This window comes from Malaclemys terrapin, chromosome 2, assembly GCF_027887155.1.
Source record: "Malaclemys terrapin pileata isolate rMalTer1 chromosome 2, rMalTer1.hap1, whole genome shotgun sequence".
NCBI lineage: Eukaryota > Metazoa > Chordata > Testudines > Emydidae > Malaclemys > Malaclemys terrapin.
In genome coordinates this window covers 94,360,237-94,376,502 of record NC_071506.1, presented here as the reverse complement: position 1 = coordinate 94,376,502, position 16,266 = coordinate 94,360,237, and positions in this window count along the sequence as shown.

Here is a 16,266-nt window from a genome sequence, read left to right as displayed (position 1 = left end):
CAGGGAAAATAGTTAAAATGACTCTACAAAAAGTGCTATCAAATGCACAACGTCAGCAAACATATTGAAACTGGAAAAGATACATTTTTTTCCCCTTAACTACCTGTTGGTTAGAGAAATATTTCCTGTTACTTGTAACTACAGTATTTTAAAAAATCAGACTGAAGTGTGTGTTTGAAGTTGACTCTGGCCTTTTAAAAACAAAACAAAACAAATTATCTTAAATTTTGCAGACATTCAAGAATATAGTCAATAGAAAATTAGCATATTATTAATACCTAATATCTTAATAACTAGCAATCGTTGTTTTCATTGGGGCATAAACATTCCTTACTATTTAATGCATCATAAAAAGCTCAATTGCCTATTAATTGCTAATGCAATTTGAAGCTAACTACATGATAATACATTATCTCTTGCAAGCCTCTTCAATCTTAATTGTGTCCTTTAATAATAAACCAATGTGCACTGAACATGCAACCACTAAATCAAATGTCTATATGAGACAATTAAAGGAATTTCAGTGTTTTTGTAGCAGTGTTGATCCTAGGACGTTAGAGAGACAAGGCGGATGAGGTAACATATTTTATTGGATCAACTTCTGTGGATGAAAAAGACAAGCTTTCAAGCTACACAGAGCTCTTTTTCAGGCCTAATAAAAGATATCACCTTATTCACCTTGTCTCTCTAATTAAAGGAGTATCATTTAAGTGTTATATAAAGCACAGTAGCTACATAATATTCTGCTAGTGATAATCTTGTGTCACATCGCTTTCTAATTAGTCCTTTGTTTAAATGGAGATCAATCACTTATGTTTTTGGACAGGTACAGGTAAGCCTCTGTGTGGTTCTTGGCCCTGTGTGGTTTTATCAGCAGTCTGCTTTACAGGAATTTTAGGGAAAGCAATTCTGGTCTTTGAATTCATGACATTTCTGTGTGCACTGTGGTCTGGCCTTGAAAAGGGCTGTCTTTCCTCCAGTGTATTATAGATTACAGTATCAGGGTTCTCTAAGACCCCCATGTGGGGAACCATGTGGATAGCATTGACAGCTCATATTAGTGAAATGCCAGCTGCTCTTTGTGCCTTGCTTGCTCGCATGTTGGTTTGCTCTCACCAGGAGGAAACGCTCAGTGAGAAGCAAAAAGGTTGTGTTTAAGCTATGTTTTTTAAAATCCATTCTAATTGCTTTTTTACATTCCTATTGTTGGATCATATTGGTTCGCTTCTAGCAGAACACTCTAATTGATGTTGCCAGTCTTCAGATTTTGATCTTGTGTCTGATATTATATTTTGTTTAATACATGCTATTAAGCAAGAATTAATGAGACAGCTGAATGTCAGTGTGAGAATGGACCTTGATAAGATCCAGTTGCTTTCACTGCAACTGACTGAAAATTTATTCTTTTTTACAGTGATATATTTTCTTGAATTTTATACACAACTACAGCTTTATCAGTGTACCTCTTATTCTTCCTCTATATCTGAGGTTTTACTGGAAATAATCTCAGTGCCTTGAGTGGGAATTTTGCTAGGATGATGCCTGCTGCATTGGGCCTATCATAATGGTCAAAAACTTCTGTGCCTATTAATTTCACACCAGTCTCACTTGGGCCTTTTCACAAATTAATCTCCTTCAGTTCCTTCATATGTACACAGGGGTGGCTAGTGTGATGTCAGGTTTGATTTGAAGAAACGTGGGACATTTGATTTCTTTATAAAAAGAATTTATTTTAGAAAAGACTTTAATACTGGGACAGATTTTCATATGCATGATTTAAATACCCATTTATCTTATGTTTTTTCATAGTTTTACTTTTTTCTAATTCTGTTTGTTTCATATGAACACATTAAGTGACAGATCTACAAGAAATGAAACAATTATGAAAGCCAGAAAATACTATAAAATACTATTTTTCATTTACCCTTAAATATCTTCAGTTTCATATCCAGGGAGTAGACTATAATACAGTGTAATATTATCTGGAGCCACATCAAGAGTGGGAAAATGATATAACCATTACAAGAATTTTAAAAAGCCACTTAAATAGAAAAAGTTTCCCAGTAGACTATCACAGCAGGTTGCATCATATAAAATCCCAACTCAGACTAGGAGAAGATAAACATAACTAAACCCAAAGGCCAAACAATCCTTGTTAGGTATTTCTAAGCAAACACAGATGTCCCATAATATTTCAGCAGTGTCTGTTTTAATGTTATCCAGAAGCAAAGAGGAGACAATCTTAAAAAAAAAAAAAAAAAAAAGGAAAATTTCCAATCATCAAATAAAGAGAACAGAAAGAAAAAAAATAAGAACTCTGAAGTAACTTCCTCGTCTCCATTCAGGATCAAATCTGTCTGACATTGCTTCCTTCCTTTCTTTTGCACATCTGAGGAGGGGTATCAGAAACTGCTCACGTGTTAAGAAAAATAAATTTGTCCACTCAAAATGAATAGCAGTTTAGCAAGCAATAAAACTTTAATTTCAGTATAACTGTTCAGAAATCCTGCTCTCAGTCATTGTTCTACATCTCAGAATTTGAGCTGTTTATGGAAATACAGAATATGTACCAGTTTTTCCTTGTAAGGAAATATACTGTTTTTCTAAACCTCAAAAATAACGCACTCTGGTAGCCAAGCAGACTAGAAACATACAAGAACTTGGAAGTCATAAATGGCCAGATTTGTATATGTATTTTGGTGCCTAAAAGATGCAAATAGGCACCTACTGGGATTGTCAAGTACCTACATGCGCATCCGCACCCTTAAGTGTCTAAATACTTTTGAAAATCTAGCCCCAAATCCTTTAGGGTAAATTTAGCATTTAGTGCTGATACACTCCCTAGGGAGATGAAATGATTTTTGCTGCCTTTTAAAGGAGGCCACATTTTTGATCCAAAACAGTTTCCAGTAATGAGGCGAGAGTTTTACTAGACTGTTTACCGTCTGTTTCATTAGAAAAGAGTGAAGCTGAATGGAAATTAAGTTAAACAAGTGGAATTTGATTGAACCATGTGCACTGATCTATCCATGCGGCTGAGTTGCTTCCACCAAACTCCTCAAGATCCCTGTCAATAATTGTCCCTCCAGGGAACATGGACCCTCTGACTCCAGTTCCACTTATCATGATACATAAATTTAAATTAGACTCAGGAGCCTGAGATTTGGGTATTTTACTAATATGCTATAAAGCAGAGATTCTCAAACTGTGGTCCACAAACTCCATTCAGGTTGTCCCTCTAAGGTGCGGTTGCATATGAGAGAGTGAAGGGCTACCCACCTAATTAGGTGCCTGGACCCTGAAGCAGACGTACATGTAAGGTGAGGTGGTGGCCTTGGGGGGAATAGATGAGAAGGGGCAATGGGGTGCGAAGAGGGAGTGTGGGGGGGGAATTTGGGACATGCAGGGGTGCAGAGGCCAGAGAAATTGGCAACTTTCCCCAGCTCCAGGGCCGCAGTTGCCAGGGAGAGACGGCTCTCCTTCCCAGCCCCCGCTCGGGGGCTGCTGCAGCAGGGGAGAGAGGGCACATCCATCGCATTAGAAAGGTAAGATTACTGATAGTAAAATATAAGTGGTGTGCTTTTTTTTGTAGAACAAAAAAATGTTTATTATTATTAAGGGATTTTTTTATATAGCACTTTTATCCAAAGTGCTTTACAATAGTTAGCTAATGGTATAAACAACATTTGGAAAGCTCATTAAGTGGTTTGCCAAGACCCTCAGCAATTTTCAGGTGGTCCATGAAAAAAAAAAAGTTTGAGAACCACTGTATAAAGCATTAAGGTCTGCATTATAAGTGTGGGTGTAGTGAAATCAACAAAATCACATCAACATAAAACTAGAGCTACACAGTAAGGAATCGGGTCCTTAACTTTATAGGGTAGAAATCTTACTGTAAAACTCAAAACAAATGTAAGATTTTAACTTCTGAGTAGACTGTGCATTATTTTATTTACCTGTCTAAAATACCCTATATTTTCTTTCTATTTTTACTAGTCATAGACCAAGACTCAATCTTTATCCTTAATATCCTGCAGAATATTTCCCATGATATGTCTGCAGATGAGACACCTTCCAGGATCCCAAGATTTGCCACAACAACTTGAATACCCAAGGTTCCTATCACTAACATATAACACTGATAAAGTGTCACCATCCAGCCCCGGTTCACCGAGGCAATTAGGTTTATGTCCGACTCTGAGTACATTGTTAGTACCATTGATATAAGAGTAAGGGCCTAATTCAGCACTATGTTACTCCAGTTTTATGCTGGTGTCATTTCATTGGTAAGACTTTTTGTATGTTTTAAGTTTGGCATATTGTTATGTACCCAGCTTTAATAGGTTATAGTCAGTACTGAGGGGCCTCCTTTTGCTGTGTCCTATTGTTATCTCCTTCCTACACCATACAATGGTGCATATCCAAACTTTTAATATAAAACAGTATGGAAAGTGAGGTCTTACCTATTAAACACAAAAAAATGTCAAAACCAGGGATTAGAGGAGCACAGAGATCCACTGTAAGTTTTCCTCTATGATGAGGGCCCATTGAGGGTACAGAACAAGCAGAGTAATGTGACCTGCTCACTATCTGAGGCCTGCAGGTCGAAGGGGAGATTGGGTATAAACATCTGCTTAGAGCTGGCAAAAATATTTCAAATTTCAAAAAATACACACAAAAAATCAGCAGCAAATAAGTCATGTCTTATATGCAAGTGTTTGAAATACAAACAATGAATGATTGTATGTCATGCTGTGACATAAACAATTTATTATCATATGAGTGCCCTGCCTAATGCTTGAGTGACAAAACCCAAATAAGTACAGATAAAATGTTTACCATTGTGTATTTTATGTTGCAGGAAAAACTGTTTTGGAAATGTGTTAAGAAGTTCTAAAGGATTTTATTAGAACTAGTTTTTATATCCCTCATTTGTAAAACCAGGTACCTTAATTACCATGAGTTCAACTGCACAAGGCACAAAGACAGCGATAAAAATAATCCCTAAAATGGTGTTGTATGTGTGCAGCTGAGATGTTTTTAAAGTCCGTTATCTTGGGACTTACCATGGTTCAAAGCAAGTGGTATGTTTCCCATTGAAAAGGGGGTAATTGAATGTCCAGCTGAATGATATGCCTCTCTCTAGCCCTGCTGTGGCATGAGATAAGGCTTTAAAGTTCTAACATTGTGATGTACAGCTGTCATTGGCCATGGACTGAATCTTGCCAGGGTGAATTTTTGGGAGAATATTCCAAATTTTGGGAGAGAAGACTGAAACATCACTGGCTGGCTGATTTAAAATGTAGTGGCTCAGACATTCGCAATGTTAAAAAAGCTTCATCTGGATGTATCAGAAGAAGGCGGATGAGGTGCTTAAAACTACATGATGCATTTATTCATTGCATTATTGTAGTTTTTTCATATAAATAGCACCTCAATATGAAGGGAATAAAATTAGTTAGCAATATTTATAGGGATAATAATGCTTTATTTGCACATTGGTTTAAAATATGATCCTTTGGGAATACTCTTTTGAACATATGTATTATTTCATTTAATCCATTTCATTTTAATTTGTGACTATAGGATCAACGCAACATTACAGCTGGGCATGAGGCATCAGCACAGACTACAGTGAAATTACAAACTCTGAATAGCTACAGAGGTCTCATGGATTGACATTGCCTACTCTGTTTTGAGTCAAGTACAGTATAATCTTTAAGCTGTTCCATAAACTGTCTCTAAGGCCTGGTCTACACTATGAGTTTAATTCGAATTTAATAGCGTTAAATCGAATTAACCCTGCACCTGTCCACACAACGAAGCCATTTATTTAGAAATAAAGGGCTCTTAACATCGATTTCTGTAGTCCTCCCCGACGAGCGGAGTAGCGCCAAAATCAATATTGTTATTTCGAATTAGGGTTAGTGTGGCCGCAATTCGATGGTATTGGCCTCCGGGAGCTATCCCACAGTGCAGCATTGTGACCGCTCTGGACAGCAATCTGAACTCGGATGCACTGGCCAGGTAGACAGGAAAAGCCCCGTGAACATCTGAATTTCATTTCCTGTTTGCCCAGCACAGGAGAGCATAGGTGACCACAGAGAGCTCATCAGCACAGATAACCATGCAGGCCGATAATCGAAAAAGAGTACCAGCATGGACCATACGGGAGGTACTGGATCTGATCGCTATATGGGGAGAGGATTCAGTGCTAGCAGAACTTCGTTCGAAAAGACGAAATGCCAAAACTTTTGAAAAAATATCCAAGGGCATGATGGAGAGAGGCCACAATAGGGACTCAGAGCAGTGCCACATGAAAGTCAAGGAGCTCAGACAAGCCTATCAGAAAACAAAGGAGGCAAACGGTCGCTCTGGGTCAGAGCCGCAGACATGACGCTTCTACCCTGCAAGCAATTCTAGGGGAGGCCGCCACCACTACACCACCTCTGACCGTAGATTCCGAGGCGGGGGTAAATCTCATCAGCCACACTTGAGGATTCTGCAGACGGGGAAGAGGAGGAGGAGGACGACGAGCTTGCGGAGATCACACAGCACTCCGTTCTCCCCAACAGCCAGGATCTTTTTCTCAGCCCCACTGAAGTACCCTCCCAAGCCAGTACCCAAGACCATGACCCCATGGGAGGGACCTCAGGTGAGTTTACCTTTTAAAATATAAAACATGGTTTAAAAGCAAGCGTTTTTTAATGATTAATTTGCCCTGAGGACTTGGGATGCATTCGCGGCCAGTACAGCTACTGGAAAAGTCTGTTAACATGTCTGGGGATGGAGCGGAAATCCTCCAGGGACATCTCCATGAAGCTCTCCTGGAGGTACTCCAAAAGCCTTTGCAGAAAGTTTCTGGGCACAGCAGCCTTATTCTGTCCTCCATGGTAGGACACTTGACCACGCTATGCTAGTAGCAAGTAATCTGGTATCATTACATGACAAAGCCTGGCAGAGAATGGTCCCGGTGTTTGCTGGCATTCAAGCAATATCCATTCTTTATCTTGCTGTGTAATCCTCAGGAGAGTGATATTGCTCATGGTAACCTGGTTGAAATACGGGAATTTAATTAAGGGGACAGAGGTGGCCGTTCCTACTGGGCTGTTTGCCTGTGGCTGAAAAGAAATCCTTCCCTGCAGTTAGCCAAGCACTAGGAGGTGGAGTGGGGTGGGGGGAATTGGCGCAGAGCTTTTCGCCTTTGGCTAGCAGGGATCTTCCCTGATACCAGCCATGTCGTGGGGGGAGGGGTACAGCGATCATCCCAGATAATTCCTGGCGGGTGGGGGGGATCTTCCCTGATACCAGCCACACGGTGAGGAGAGGAATAAAGCTATCATCCCAGAGAATTGGATGGGGCGGGGGGTTAGTTTGTTTTCTGCTGCTGAAGGTTAACAGGAAAACCGCAGCAGTCACCGGGCTTTGCTTGGTATGTGAGAAAGGAGGCGCAGAAGCTGAAAGACAATGGTTTACCATGACTGCATGCAAGCCGAATTCTGTTGCCCGGACCTGCATCTGTGATCTCTAACACCAAAGCCACAGGCACTCAATATTAAGATGGAAAATGTGACCTTGTACTGAAATCACATGTGCTATGTAATGTGAATAGTGTTTTTCACCATGAAAGAGTATAAGCATTGTTTTGTAAAATGTATCTTTTTAAAAACTTCTCTCCTTTTTTCCATCCCTCCAGCAGCTGCAAATTTTTCAAGCCTCCGTCCTCCGTCCCAAAGGCTATCTCAGATAAGGCGGTAGAGATAGAGGACGTGAGACGAGATGTTCTCAGAAATAATGGAATGTACCTGCCATGAAAGAGCTCATTTGAATGAGTGGAAGAACACGGTATCTAAGTACAGGAAAGATGCCAGTGAACGTGAGGTCATGAGGAACGCTTGAGATGAGAGGTGGCAGGCTGCAACACTGGGGCTGCTGCGTGATCAAACGGACATGCTCCAGCGTCTGGTGGAGCTTCAGGAATGGCAGCAGGATAACAGAGTGCCGTTGCAGCTGCTGTATAACCTCCCTCCCCACTCACCATGTTTCATAGCCTCCTCAGACGTGTAAGAACGCGGGGGGGGGAGGGGGAGGCTCTGTGCACCCTCCCACTCCGCCCCAGTGGACAGCCCAACCAAATTTTTTCAGTGGCCTTTTACTTCCCTCCTATCCTCCTCCCAAACCTCATCCAGGTAACCTTGTTGGTTCTCTCCCTATGTTTATAATCAATTAATAAAGAATACTTGATTTTTAAATAATAGTGACTTTATTTCCTTTAAAAGCAAGCTGTGATTTAAGGGGGGAGGGTGGTTTGCTTACAGGGAATGAGTCAATCGAGGGGGCAGGTTTTCAATAAACAGAACTTTCACACCGTGGCCTGGCCAGTCATGAAACTGGTTTTCAAAGCTTCTCTGATGCGCAGCGCTTCCTGGTGTGATCTTCTAATCACCCTGGTGTCTGGCTGCGCGTAATCAGCAGCCAGGCGATTTGCCTCAGCCTCCCACCCCGCCATAAAGGTCTCCCCCTTACTCTCACAGAGATTGTGGAGCACACAGCAAGCAGCAATAACAATGGGGATATTGGTTTGGCTGAGATCTGAGCGAGTCAGTAATGAGCACCAGCAACCTTTTAAATGGCCAAATGCACATTCTACCACCATTCTGCACTTGCTCAGCCTGTAGTTGAACAGCTCCTGACTCCTGTCCAGGCTGCCTGTGTATGGCTTCATGAGCCATGGCATTAAGGGGTAGGCTGGGTCCCCAAGGATAACTATAGGCATTTCAACATCCCCAATGGTTATTTTCTGGTCCGGGAAGTAAGTCACTTGCTGCAGCCGTTTAAACAGATTAGTGTTCCTGAAGACGTGAGTGTCATGAACCCTTCCCAGCCAGCCCACGTTGATGTTGGTAAAACGTCCCTTGTGATCCACAAGTGCTTGCAGCACCTTTGAAAAGTACCCCTTGCGGTTTATGTACTGGGTAACCTGGTGCTCCGGTGCCAAGATAGGGATATGGGTTCCATCTATCGCCCCACCACAGTTAGGGAATCCCATTGCACCAAAGCCATCCACTATGACCTGCACATTTCCCAGAGTCACTACCTTTCGTAGCAGCAGTTCAGTGATTGCTTTGGCTACTTGCATCACAGCAGCCCCCACAGTAGATTTGCCCACTCCAAATTGATTCCCGACTGACCGGTAGATGTCTGGCGTTACAAGCTTCCACAGAGCTATCACCACTCGCTTCTCAACTGTGAGGGCTGCTCTCATCTTGGTATTCTGGCGCTTCAGGGCAGGGGAAAGCAAGTCACAAAGTTCCATGAAAGTGCCCTTACGCATGCGAAAGTTTCGCAGCCACTGGGAATCGTCCCACACCTGCAACACTATGCAGTCCCACCAGTCTGTGCTTGTTTCCCGGGCCCAGAATCGGCCTTCAACGGCTATAACCTGCCCCATTAACAGCATGATCTCCAAAGCACCGGGGCCCGTGGTTTGATAGAATTCCATGTCCATGTCCTCATCACTCTCGCCGCCACGCTGCCGTAGCCTACTCCTCGCCACCTGGTTTTGCAGGTTCTGGTTCAGCATAAATTGCACGAGAATGTGCGAGGTGTTTACAATGAACATGACTGCTGTCTTGAGCTGAGCGGGCTCCATGCTTGCCATGGTATGGGTCTGCACTATTCACCTAGGAAAAAGGCGCGAAATGGTTATCTGCCATTGCTTCCCTGGAGAGGGGGGAGGATGTACCCAGAACCACCCGCGACAATGTTTTTGGCCCCATCAGGCATTGGGATCTCAACCCAGAATTCCAATGGGCGGAGGAGACTGCGGGAACTATGGGATAGCTACCCACAGTGCAACACTCTGGAAATCGACGCTAGCCCCGGCACATGGATGCACACCGCCGAATTAATGTGCTTAGTGTGGCTGCATACATTCGACTTTAGACAATCTGTTTCCAAAATTTGAATTATATAAATTCGGATTAATCCCGTAGTGTAGACATAACGAAAGCAAGCTTTTGCATGTCGGTTTTCAGATTTACTAGTTTCACCTGCAAAGTTGTCATAAAAAAATACCTATTTGATTTGTGAACAGCATGCATACTATGATTCCTGAATAGAGCCAATGTATTATGCAATCTCAGGAACTGTGTATACAAGTTGTATTGTGATGTACGTTGTTGTTACCCCTTTTTGACGTGAGTGGCTATTCAAAGATTGGGGCTCTGGGAATGTCTCAGTTGGGAGTAGACACTGATGACCGAGTCAGGTATTTTCTTTGATGTAATCTTGTTTATTTACAAGGAATATACTTCTCCGAATGCAGGAGGAACCAAAGGCAAAACGAGCACTTTCTTAGTTTACAGGCTTGGCACCCAAGAACCAGTCTCAGGATCACACAGTTCTTACAGGCTTCTGTTTAGGTTTCTTCAAGCTGTCTCTCTGGTATACACACACACACATGTCCTCACCACCTCCCAATATTCAACAAAATCCCCTCTATTCACATGCTCCAAAACTCCTGGGTGGATTCACATAACTCTTCTGACTTGGGTGGGGGATAGTGCTAATTTATTCTTAAAGTTATATTAATTGAAGCTTGCATTCACAATCATCAGTCTCAATAAGGCTTTAACTCAATCGACAATAAGGATTCACCCAGTTCATAATATTACATTATGCATCACAGGACAGGTTTGTGCTTTTGGCTATCTACATAATAGGTTGTAGAAGTGTGCAGCAAATCAGATACCTATCTATGTGATTCACTTTAATAATAATAATAATTAGGGGTTGTGTGTCAAATATTCAGCCTGATTCATCATTGATCTTAACAGATTTGCAGTAGCCTAAAACTGGAATAAAATACTGCATTGTTTCGTTAAAAATCGGCTGTCTCCTCAGCATTTGGTAGATATCCTTAAATTTTGCTAATGAACTGAATTTTGAGATGCCTGCAATATCCAATGCACTGACTACCCCTGTCAAATTCAAATAGGTTTATTATGCTATTCTGGAGAATGGGAATAGTGGGTGGTGAGAACATCATTTTGCAGATAGTTTAAAAATCTCAACCTGGCATCATCTGGGTAACCTGTGCAACTAATGAAGTCCCCAAAGTATGAGAATGTTATATTAAAATTGGCATCTGCCTGTTCTAGATTCGTTCTCTTTTACCCTCCAAATTAAAAATACAAAAGCACAGATGAATCCAATGAATTAACAATAAGCAGCTCATTTGGAGTCCAAATGCAGTTACTATCAGTAATAAATTTCACAAGTAATTAGGAGAATGTATTTGTGCTAGTTTGAAGGTAATTGGTTGTTATGGTTTTAATATGTCTCACCACTTTTTATTTATACTGCATTTTACCTCCAGCTGCTGTCATATTAATCCACAGAAACACCTTGCTAAGAGGAAAATGAAAGCAACAGTTATTTGTGGAAATGCTGTTTTCAGTCAAAACATTTGTTTTTATAAGTGATCATCTCTGAACTCTTCTTCAGTTGAATACATTTTCTGAATCACAAAGATCCATCCCCATCAGCTCAGAGAGCACAACATTACCTAGACAATGAAATTTAATCCCCTCATTCTCCAAGAATTCACCCACAAGGAAGTAGAGGAGGATGGTTTTTAAGTACTGGACAGCAAAGTGTGAGATATGGATTTAAATCTCAGCTCAGCCATAGACTTGCTATGTGACCTTGGGGTAGTCAAATCTCTCTGGCCAAGAGCCACAAAAGGGTATTTCTACACTGCAGCTGGGAGTTTGGCTCCTGGCCCAGGCAGACAGACTTGCACTACCTCCACTCAGGCTAGCATGCTAAAAATATCAGTGTGGATGTTGCAGGGAAGGGTCAGGTGGGCTTGGAATTGAGTGGATAGCTCAAGCCGCTGCCCGTGTCGCAATGTCCACATTGTAATTTGTTGCATGCCATCTTGAGCAGAGCTAGCACAAATGTCTGTCTGTCTGAACTGGGAGCCATGCTCCTACCTGCAGTGTAAACATAACCGTAGGTGCCTAAGTCCCAGTTTTGGCTTCATTGTGATCCACAACATTTCCCCCAAATCCTCTAGGAACCTAAACATTGGGGCAGCATGACTGGATCCTGGTTTCCTGCCTTCAAGATGGGTGCTGTCACCACCAGGCTATAGAATCAGATCCTATGTGAAAAAGCTTCAAAGGAGAGATTAAGGGGGGCCCTACAACATTGCTCAAAGCAATCTTTTGAGAGGAGTCGGAGATCCCTGGTCAAACTCTTTCTCCACCTCAAAAAGACATAGGGTAAGTGAACCTGGGCCTTCTCCATCCCATACAAGTTCTCTAATCACTGGGCTAAAGGTGGTCACTACCACCACCACCACTTTAAGTTCTCCGCTAGTGACTTTGTGTGGTGCGAAGAAGGGCCCTTACTCATTCACACAATAATGTCTTAGGCACCTAAATCTCATGACTCCAGGAAAAAGTTTCTGTTTGTGGATCGCTAGCACAGATAAATGCCTCCTTGCAGCCCAGACTTAGGCATCCATTTCTGGGGAAATAAGTGGGACTTAAGACATACCCGTCTTGCCAGCATCTCCCATTGGTTAGTTTAGGTGGCACCCCATCTAGCATGCTGCCTTTTGTGGACTGGTTTATTAAGCACCTATCTCTCCACATATTTTTTTGTACAGGGAACCTGGGCACCTATCTCAGACTTTCTGGATCACAGAGTTGTTCCTGTGACCTTCTAGACCTAAATTCCCTTTGTGCATCTGGGCCTCAGTTCCCTGTCTATCAAATGGTGTTGGGGATAATATATCTGTCTCCTTGGTGTTGAGTATAAATTCTTTAATGACTGTGAGGTGCTCAAAGACAGTGCTGTTGCTGAGTGTCTGGCTTATTAGTGAGAGTTGGTCCCAGCCCCACCTGTGACTATGCTGCCTCCTAGCTGATGTCCAGAGATAAGCTTGAAGATCACCCGATCCTCATAAAAATCAGCACATAGGTCAGCTGAGAGGGAAAGCTGTAAGGCAGTTCTCGGAGGTGGCCCTGGGTCAAGGAAAGGCCCCAGAAGAAGGTTTGCCACACCAGTTAGTGAAAGACCTGATGGGGGATGCCTACTGTGTAGGAAGCAGGAAAACCCTTTTGAGGTAAAGGTATAAGGTGGGGCCAGATGACAGGACCTGGTTGGCCTGTCTTGACTGATGTTGAACCATCTTTGAACAATAAATGGATCCCTGAGGAAAAAGAATGAAATACTGAAAATGTGGGAAACTTCATCTGAAACAGTGGTAGGTGAGCAAGCCTACCAGCTTACATGAGTGGGGAAACTGAATCAGAGACAGCCTCCAATACTAGGTTGGGGAGAGCATGATGCAAGTGTTCTGACCCGGTACCTAGGTAGTCTGTGATATTCTTGCCTCTGGGGGAACTGGACTATAATTGAAAGTAGTTCCAGGTTAGGAAGGAAGACCAAGAAGCCAGCCTCAATTTGGTGGTGCTTGGCAGTGCAAGGGATGTGGGACGGCCTAATACTACAGGCAGCAGCATTTACTGACAAAGATATGTGGCTAGGCAGCTGTGCCCCCACTGCCCCCTGGGTAACATAGGATGAACACAGGCTAAACCCTTCCTAGAAATGTAGCAAGTCAATTTGCCCACAATGTTCCCTAGCTGCACGATGGAATTAAGATTTCCAAAGCCCTAGTGCATGTTGAAAGCTTCACCTCTTCCCTCGGGTTTAAAACAAACAAAAGGAAGTATTTCTTTACACAGTGCAAATCAACCTGTGGAACTCTTTGCTACAGTATGTTGTGATGGCCAAGACTATAACAGGGTCCAAAAAATAACTAGATAAATTCATGGAGGATAGGTCCATCAATGGCTATTATCCAGGTTGGGCAGGGATGGTGTCCCTAGCTTTGGTTTTGCCAGAAGCTGGGAGTGGGTGACGGGATGGGTCACTTAATGATTACCTGTTCTGTTCATTCCCTCTGAAGCGCCTAGTATTGAGCTAGGTGAACCTTTGGTCTGACCCAGTATGGCCATTCTTAAGTTTCATCACTGCACAGTTCATAAAGCCCTAATTTTGATCTTGAATACAAATTAACTTATGTACAATAATTAGTATACCAATTTTCTACTGACTGTATGTAAGGATTCCTTCTTCTCACTCTTGTCAGCATTCTGCTGAAATCTGTAGAATGGACCTCCATTAGCTAATGAACTAGCATCTTGTTTTGGCAGATGTTTTATCCTTGTTTCTGTATAATCTGTTGCACAATGGTGGGTCTGTTTATCAAATGTAAAAATGTTACCATCAGTGGAGTACGCTAAGAATGAGAACACTGAAGAGGATTTAAAATTAGAATGGGCTGTGAGGAGAGGGTCATTAGATCCACATTTAGGAGTTGAAGCTAGTGTTTGAGTTTAAGGCTGAATCAAGACTATGGTTTGTGTTTATACTGTAAACTCATGAACTGTTCCCCAAAAAAGCAGAAATCCCATAAGGTCAACTACTTTTGCATGATTTCAAGTGTAAATGGAAAATAGCTGGTCCAGATGCCAAGTAATATTACCTGCAACCAAAACTGTAAGCATGATAGAATCTTTGTACTGGGATCCGGATTCTCTCTTTCAGAAATCCCAGAGTTTAAATTAGGACCATCAATATTCACAGCTTAAAGAGATTAAAACTGGAGTTATTCAGGAAACCTATCTTTAGTTGATTCAGCTAGAGAAATAAAAAAAAAAGATGTCAGACGTTTTGATTCTTGAGAGACATGAAAATGAAACATTGTGCCATCCTTATACATAAATCATTAAACTTTTTTTATACCAAGATCATAACACACACAGAGAGAGAAATCCCTATAGGTAGAGGAAAACATGACTAATTTGCCAGTTACTTGAGAAGTGTTTATGGTCTTGAATTCTTGAATTTGGAAGATTTGAGTCTATACTAAAAGCAGGGAATTTTTAGTTGCCTAACGTATCCTGATAAACACCGATTGGGAAGAAGCACACAGAAGGCAAAAAACTATTTCTGTGGAACTTAGAAACATTACTGGAGGCAATGATTTTGCCCTCTGGTGAGACGTGAACCCAACTGCCAACGAATAAGCTACTTGCAGAAGAACTGTTTCTCAAATTCTGGGATTATATCTCTCACATTAGAATCAGCAACATCAAAGTAAACATGATCTGAAATATTGAATTTTTATTTTTCCATCTAGGCAGGCAAGTCCCAAGTTGAACAGATGAAGAGCTAAGGATTAAAACAAAAAAAGATTGGTACAAAGTTGGACTGAAGAACGCATAAAGGCCTTAGTTCAGTAAAGCACCTAAACCCATGCTTAAGTATTTTGCTGAATCAGAGCTTAACTGATTACATAAATCTCTAACTGAGAACCAAAAAGATGAGATTTAAGTTTGTACACTTTGGGATGCTGCCAAAGCCAGACTGAGAGAGCCCATAATTGGTTTGGCACCTGAAAATAAAAAGGAAACAATAGTCAGTTTACCCTAGAAAGGGGACAAGTAAGGGGGACATGATAAATGTACATACAAAATAGCGAATGGTGGAGATAACGTAGATTAGGAACTTCTGTTCTTCCTGTCTCAATGCAAGAACCTTGGGACTGGATGGATTCTCCATCACTTGAAGTCTTAAATCAAGTTTTGATGTCTTTACACAACAATAGGGCTGGATGCAAAAATTACTGGATGAAATTCTGTGGCCAATGTTCTGCAGGAAGTCACACTTGATGGTCTTTTCTGGCCTTGAAATCTATGAAAGAACAGGGAACAATGAAATTAAAAGATGACAAATACCAAACTAATAAAAGGAAATACTTTTCTCACACAACATGTGATAACTGTGGAACTCGTTGCCACAGGAAGTTATTGAGGCCAATAATTTAGCAATATTCAAAAAGGGATTGGACATGTATATAGATACTAAGAACAGGAGTACTTGTGGCACCTTAGAGACTAACAAATTTATTAGAGCATAAGCTTTCGTGGACTACAGCCCACTTCTTCGGATGCATTCCACTCTGTATGTATCCGAAGAAGTGGGCTGTAGTCCACGAAAGCTTATGCTCTAATAAATTTGTTAGTCTCTAAGGTGCCACAAGTACTCCTGTTCTTTTTACGGATACAGACTAACACGGCTGCTACTCTGAAACCTGTCATAGATACTAAGAGCATCCAGAGTTATCTTAATTAAAGGTAACAAAAACATGAAATGAATATTAAACCTTGAGTTTCCAGCTTT